We start from the raw sequence: 8,244 nt of genomic DNA, 5'->3' as shown, positions 1-8,244 counted from the left end.
CAGGGGAGGAACATGTTAGACTGAAACACTGGATACAGAGAAAATAGTGGTAGAATGGAAAGACAGATGCAGGAAACGATGCATGCTTTTAAACAGTTTTATTAGTACTGCGCATCTAGAGATTTTTGCCCATCCTTTTTTTGCAAAACAGGTCAAGGTCAGTCAGATTAGATTCTCAAATGGGTTTTGGTCTAGACTTTGACTGTGCCATTCTAACAAATGAACATGCTTTATTCTAACCATTCCATTATTGCTCTGCCTGTATGTTTACGGTCATTGCCCTGGTAAAAGCTCAGAATCTTTCCGAGGTCTTTTGCACCGTCTAGATCTTTTCCAGGATTGCCTTGTATCTAGCTCCATCCATCTTCCCATCAACCCTAACCAGTTCCCTGTCCCAGCTGAAGAAAATGATCTCCACAGCATGTCTTCACCTCCTTTCGTAGTCAGGATGATATCCTCAGGCCAGGTGATGTAAAGTGGTGCTTTTCTGCCATACATAGAATTTTGCAAGTGGACCAAAAAAATATTTTTGTCTCATCTGACCAAAACATCTTTTTCACACATATCCTGTGGCAATTCACAACTGTGGCTTGCGGCAACTGCAAACAGGACTTATTTTGGCGTCCTTACAACAATTTCTTTCTTCTTGCTACTTTTCCATAAAATGCAGTTTTGTGGAGTGTAAAACCAAGAGTTGTCCTGTTATTGCATTCCCCCACCTGAGGTTTCGATCTCTGCAGCTCATCCAAAGTACCCACGGGCCTGTTGGCAGCTTCTCTGATTAATGCTCTCCTTGCCTTGCTGATTTAGGTGGACGGCTATGTCTTGGTAGGGTTGCAGTTGTGCCAAACTCTTTCTAGTTTTCAGATAATGGATTGAACAGTGATCCCTGACCTCTCTGTGTGTTCGTTGGTCTTCATGATGTGCTTTAGCATTATATACAATAATGTATATGACGAATAATAACAAACCTCTCTGACATTTACACAACAGCTGTATTTATGTTAAAACTTAATAACACACATATAGATGCTGTTTACTAATCAGGTGACTTGTGAAGGCAGCTGGTTCTGGATTTTATTGAGAGGTGTCAGAATTAGAGGGACTCAATCCAAACCACACCTTTCAGTTATTTGTAAAACACTTTTTGAAAACAATCCAACCTTTTATAATTCGAATTCAGATGTGAATATGTAAATTTTTTAGAATGTGGTATTTTTTCCACCTAAGGAAAGAAAAAAATCTAAATATAAAAAAATATATAAATTTTGCCCTAAGAAAAAAGCAGAAACATTTTCATGGTTTTCCATGGATGAGGCTGAGGCTGCAGATACTAGAAAGTCATAGTTTGTGGCATCATCCTCATCATGTCACTATGAAAATGATTAAGCCTCTGAGACCCAGCGGCACAGACCGAGGGTCTCATATAACTATAGAGACTGAACTAATGGTAGGAAGACAGCACAGAATAAGAATAAGCATATCTGAGGGGTCCCCTAGAGAGTGGGCAGCACTGGATTCACAGAAAGTCAGTTGCTGATGCAACTCCCAGTTGGTAAGGACTGGAATCCTGTCCTGAATCCTGGTGCAATCCTGATATCTGGTTCAAAAGCACCAATACAACAAGTCACTTGTTGTTCTATTGGCCTTTTGTTAAAAAAGACCTAGACCAGGCAATGTACTTCTCCACACATACTAAATCCATGTGTAAAATGCTAGAACCAGCACCAACTTTGAGTTGGATGAAAATTGAACCTCCATTCTGCGAAGAAATAAAGAGAACTATGAGGTTATACGAGCTTTTTGGGTTAAGCACCTATAGTCATGTTAAGATGTTAAGACACCCTACCACTGCCAGTGCTTGTCTAACATAGTTGGACATAGTTATATTTACCTACTGTGGAATGCAATTAAAATAAATAAAAAGTAGTGCCTGAATAGAATTCATTGTGATTTATTTCGTAAAATGGAAAACAAAATGCAATTTATTGTCAGGAATAGATTAGGATACCCACACATTTATTCCAAAATAAAATGGCTAAAAGTACATACATGTATATCAATTCAATTCAAAGATACTTTATTGATCCCCGAGGGGAAATTAGAATTCCAGTACAACCCATCCAACATACATCATGACACAAGACAAGGGGGGACAGGTCACCGAGGCTTTGCTGCCCACTAACAGGCGCTGCCCTTGATATCACATCATGTGGATATCGTTACTCAACCTTTTCAAGGAGGTTTATCCTGTGGTCCAATGTTTTTCAACCCTGTACCTCAGGCCACAGTTCCCTGCATGTTTTGGAGGTTTCCCTGCTTTAACACACATATTCAGATGATTGCAGCTCAGCAAAAGCCTGTTAATTAGCCATCAGTTGAAATCAGGTGTCCTGAAACAGGGAGACATCAAAAACATGCAGGACAATGTGCCCTGAGGACCAGGATTGAAAAACATTGCTGTAGACCTCAGACATTTAGCTTGGTGTGCTCCTGACTGTTGAAGTGGGAGTGAACACCATGGTAGGATCAACGCTTTTAGACAAGAGATGGTAGCAGCTTATGATTCTGGTGAGAAATTTAAAAAAAATCTTTAAATAATCTCAAATCAGTTTTCAGTCATTTGTAACAAGTGCCAACATATTCAGGTCTTGTTATAAACTAAATTCAGCATTTAGGGGAAAAGAAACACTGTGAACTGTCAACTGTGATGTGCAATGGTCTTCGGATGCTTCCTGCAGCAAGCGCTGGCTGGCTCACTATCATAAAAGCCATCATGAACTTTACTGTGTAACAGATGGTGCTTGAAGAAAATGTCATCTGTAATTAAAAAAAAAAACAAGCTGAAGCAGAACTGGACCCTGATATGATCTAAAACATACCAGTATATCAACTAAGGACAGGCTGGCAATTAAGAAATGAAAAGTCTTGAGCCCAGATCCTGAGCTCACTCAGATGCTGTTGGGTGACTTGAAACACGCTGTACATGCAAGAAATCCTTTCAGGAATCTCAAAGCTGAAAGAGAAGAGTGGGACAAACTTTCCAAAGACTGGTGTGGGGACTGGTAGAAGGTTTCAAGAGGCATCTCACTAAAGGTTCTTTAGGCAAACAGGGTAACACTAGCTGTTGGGGAATTTATCTTCCAAAGATCAATAAAAAGAGAGAGGGAGCTGGATACTTAATGACATGTGTAAATTTTTCATACAGAAAGAAATGGTCACAGCCTGATAGCAAAATGTGCCTAAATAAATTATGGAAAAACAGTGAGAGACAATTAGTGATCAGTCAGGTCCAAATACAACCAGGCAACACTCAGTGTCACAGTCCTAGAGACCTTAAATACCTGCAGTATGTTATAGAGACAAGCACATCACACACACACACGCACATCTGTGTGTTACTATCTTTATGACGACTTTTCACAGACCTTCATTAACTTCCATTCTGCTAGAAAAACCTTGGTCCAAATGAATCATGCCATTGTTTGACTATGGTGATATCATACACTGCTCAAAAAAATAAAGGGAACAGTCAAATAACACATCCTAGATGTGAATGAATGAAATATTCTCATTGAATATTTTGTACTGTACAAAGTTGAATGTGCTGACATCAAAATCACACAAACATCATCAATGGAAATCAAATCTATTAACCAATGGAGGCCTGGATTTGGAGTCACACCCTAGCCCTATCCCTAACCCTAGCCCTAACCCTGAGGGCTTTCCTAACCCTAAGGACTCTAAAAGTAATAAGATTACACAAATTAGGTAAGCCCTGCCTCATTAACATAGCCCTAAACCTAAAACACCTAAACACAAAAAACAGGTTATATTGAACCAAACTCAACTTAGATTGGACACGTGGATCATAACCCAACCATGCCTGACCCCACCCATTTACCACCCTTCCCTCTGCTCCCTCTCTTCTCCCATCCCTTTATTAAACACAACAAACACAAACAAGCTGGGCACCCACCCAGCAAAATGGACCCACTGGAATAGACTTCCATTCAAATCCTTTTTTCTAAAATGTTCTGCTGGTTATTTACACAGAAGAGCATGGTCATTTGGAGCCCATAACAATGCCCTGCTTATATTAACACATACTGTAAAAAAAATCTGACCACAATGAATATCTGATGGTAGAGTGCAGATGTGTTAGATTCAATAAAGTAAAAATAATTCTACCTATTCTTAAATATCACAGTTTTTGTAACAGAAATTTACTCTAGCCAGATACATTGATACAGATACAGTTCTAGACCACATCCTACAAATGTCTTGTTTCCATTGTTTTTGAACTCATTAAAAAAATTTTGTTTTAAGACATTTAAATTGCACTGCAATTTATTTATGTAAATATAGCTTAAATCAGAAGTGACTAATAATGTGGCAGTTTCTTCAGCCCAGAGATAATTATTTGAACAATCCCATATAAACATCTTCTTGGTCATCTGGCAGCTGAGTGAGGTGGTTCCATAAAGGAAGCATCTCCAGTCTTTGCTTTTTAAGGCAGGGCTCCGATCCCATGTCGACCTCAACTGCCACTTTAGCAGTGAAAGTGTGAACACCTAAGAAGCATCTAACAGCTCTATTCTGAAGGGCGCTGACATCTTTAATTTCCTCAGAGCCCCAGACACTTAAAATAGGGCTACACCATCAAATCAAATAGTTTTGTAAAAACAAAAAAAACTATTATTTTACTATGTATAGCTCCCAGAGTTCTCCCAGCTCATTCTGATATGAAAATGTTTCTCCACTGTATACATATTGAATATTTCCACGGTAAGCTGACAGATTGGAACAGTAAGGGGCAACACTGATAGTCTACTTGAATAACGTGTTTAAATTTTTTTCTTACACATGAAACTCAAGTTTCATCATACATTAAAGTTGTAAATGTTCCCATCAGAGCACTTTGCTCCTAGACTCCAGGTTTACTGGTGGTTTCTAGAGGTTGTAACAGAAGAAAAGGAGGAAGGTCTTTTAGTTATGAGTCTCTAGTTCTGTGGAACCAGCTCTCCGTTTGTCTGCTTTTGTGTTCACTTTATGAGGCAGACAGTTTAATTTCAAGACTGGGCTTAAACCATTCCTTTTTTTATAAAGGTTATAGTTAGAGTACCTGAGGTAATCCTTAGCTATAGTATGTCTATAGTCGTGTTGCTGGAAACCACCTTTCCTTGTTCTGCAATCATCTCCAACTCTTTAAATGAATTTATAATTATTGCAGTCGTTAACATAATGCTATCTCTTTGGAACACACATTTGGCCCAGTTGTTCTGCATGTAGCCTGTCTCTTTCCTAGTAAAAACCTTAAAGAAAGTATTGCTACCATTGGCTATGTTGACCTCTTTGATTTTATCAATACCTCTAGTCAGTTGCAGCAGACTGCCATTCATACGAAAGCCTGGTTCTGCTGATGGCCTTCCCTATCGTAGGGGAATTACTTTCCATTGTTTCCACATGCTTGATAAAGATAGGGAATTTTTGTTAAGCCAATGAATGAGTGCAATTGGCAGGTCTGTCTTACATAGATAACAGTTTACCAACTGACTTTGATTTTACTGCATTGTCAGTAGGACTGAAATTGACCATATGTAATTGGGTCTTCTTAACACAGCTATAGTTGGGATCATAAGTGTACATGCCATGCTGAGCTTTGACATCTCATGGTAAGATGTCAAATCACGAATAAAATCAGAATCAGAATTACTTTATCAATCTCTTTGGGAAAATTCTTGACATCACAAAACAAAATCCAGACAGACGTGAGACAAAGTGAATGAAGAGGGATTTTTTCATTATGATAGTCATGTTGGTGTTGTTGATTTCTGTCAGTCTGGTATTGTGTAGTTTGATTGCAACAGGCAAAAATGATTTCCTATGTCGTTCTGTTTTGCACCATGTCAGTCAGATTTTGTTGCTGAATGAACTCCTGTAAATGGTCAGCAAGTATTGGAGACAATGCGGAGGACAGTACAACATTGTGCTAATTTTGAGCAACGTTCTCCTCTAATGCCAAAGCTGGATCTGGCTCTTTTTGTTCACATTTTTTGAACCAGTTCAGTTTGTCATTCAGGTACACCCTGCAACATTCGCTCTGTTAAGTGTTGTCCGGTGAATACCAGCCCAATAAGGCGGTGGTATTAGAACAATAATGAAAGGGGTGAGCCATGCTCTGACATTACTGAACAGCAAAACTCTGCACACACATAAAATAAATTCACACTATTTCTTAAAATACAAGAATTTTTTAACAAAAATAAGTCAACTCAAAGTCACATTTAGTAAAATAATATTTAGGAGAACATTATTTTCCTAGATTGGAAACTAACAACCTTTCTGGTTAAAGGATTCTTAATTGACTCATAAGATGGCGGCAAGTTGGGGTCCCAACAACCCCCAGGTAATTGTACTCCTCCACCATGTCAACATGGACCCCTCGAATGTCAACAGGTCCTTATCAAGTCCACCAACAGTTCTTTGGTCGTTCCAACATTGAGCTGTAAATGTTTTCTCTCACTCCAAAAGGCAACGTTGTTCACCACGGTCCTGTATTCTCTCTCATCACCACAAAAAATAAGTCCATCTACTGAAGAGCTGTGGTGCCCAACCAGTCGAACGCGATCTATAGGTCGGCCTTTAGATAATCTCAGGTCGATCTCAAGTGTGATTCCCTCGCTTGGACTGTATTATTGTTAGATTGCTGTCACATACTGCCATCTCCTATGCCGCCCTCAGTTGTCCGCTGAGGTAAAAGAAGAAAAGAAAAGAAAAGAAAAGCACGATAAAGCGCCAACTAACTAGATAAACATATAGCATCCCTACTGTTTGTGGTCCAGCGGTATTAGCATCAAAAACCTGTTGATTTTCTGTTGATTTGAAGCAAGTAAATGGCTACTAGGGAGAGTAAGAAGAGAAAAAAATATAATTTTCATTGAGAATGGCAAGACGATTATTTTTTATAAAGTTAAATTCAAAATGTATATGTTTGATATGCAAAATGAGCATATCAATAGCAAAAAAAGGAAACCTGGAGAGACATTTTATAATGAGACACAAAATCTACGAGAGGGATTTTCCAGCCAAAAGTGTACTACGAAAATGTAAAATTATGGAATATTAGTCTCAACTAGCTGCACAGCAGTTTCTTTTTACAAGACCAAATAAAAGGGCAAAAGCAGCCACTACTGCATCATATCGAGTAAGTCGCATACTAGCAAAACAGCATTCAGGGATGTTGAGTTAGTGAAGGAAGCGTTTTTGGAGGCTGCTGACTCACTTTTTGAGGATTTTAAAAATAAATCTGAAATAATATCAGCGATCAGGGACATCTCGTTGTCCAGAAACTCTGTCACAAGACGTAGTGAGGACCTTGTGGAAAACATCAAAGAATAGCTCATGGAGGACATTAATAAACGTGAGTTTTTCTCTCTTCAATTTGTTGAGCCCACGGACACGACTGACGTGGAACAACTGTACATTTTGACGATTTGAATACAAGGGAGGAGATACTTGCCTTTAAAGGGGCATACAAGAGGAGATTATATTTTCCAAGCATTCATAGATTTGGTGGATAGAATAAGCCTGCCTGTCTGCAAACTTGTTTCTATTACTACAGATGGAGCCCCAGTCATGGTGGGTCACACAAATGGCTTCCTAGCATTATGTAAGAAACATGATGCTTTCGCCAACTTCATCCACTGCATCATCCATCAACAAGCTTTGTGTGGTAAGGTTTTGAACATGGATGATGTGAGTAATGTCAGTACAAATATTGTTAACTCTATCTGCGCAAGGACCCTTCAGCGGAGGCTGTTCCACGAACACGCAGAGGAGTGTGATGCGGAGTTATTGCTGCATACTGATGTAAGGTGGCTAAGCAGAGGCAAGTGGTTGCTCTGGACAACAAGTTGTGTGATAATCAATGGCTGATGGACTTGGCTTATGGATTTAACTGGAACATTGGATTAACTACATTTGTAGTTGCAAGATAAGACGATACTATAGCTGAAATGATCAGTATTGTCAACTTCTTTAAGCTCAAACTACAGTTGATCTTTACAAAGCTTTGGCGCCATGAGCTGTGCTACTTTGAAAGCATGCCGGCAGAGCTTCAGCGTCAGAGCAAAAGTGCAGAGCAGCTTGAAAGCACACAAATTAAGCAAGTTAAGAACATTGCAGCGGAGTTTGAAAGACATTTTGCAGAATTTGCCTCACTGGAGCCAGTTGTGACATACA

The sequence above is a fragment of the Girardinichthys multiradiatus genome, chromosome 1 (assembly GCF_021462225.1).
Source record: "Girardinichthys multiradiatus isolate DD_20200921_A chromosome 1, DD_fGirMul_XY1, whole genome shotgun sequence".
Classification (NCBI taxonomy): domain Eukaryota; kingdom Metazoa; phylum Chordata; class Actinopteri; order Cyprinodontiformes; family Goodeidae; genus Girardinichthys; species Girardinichthys multiradiatus.
Note: the sequence above shows the minus strand (reverse complement) of the source record.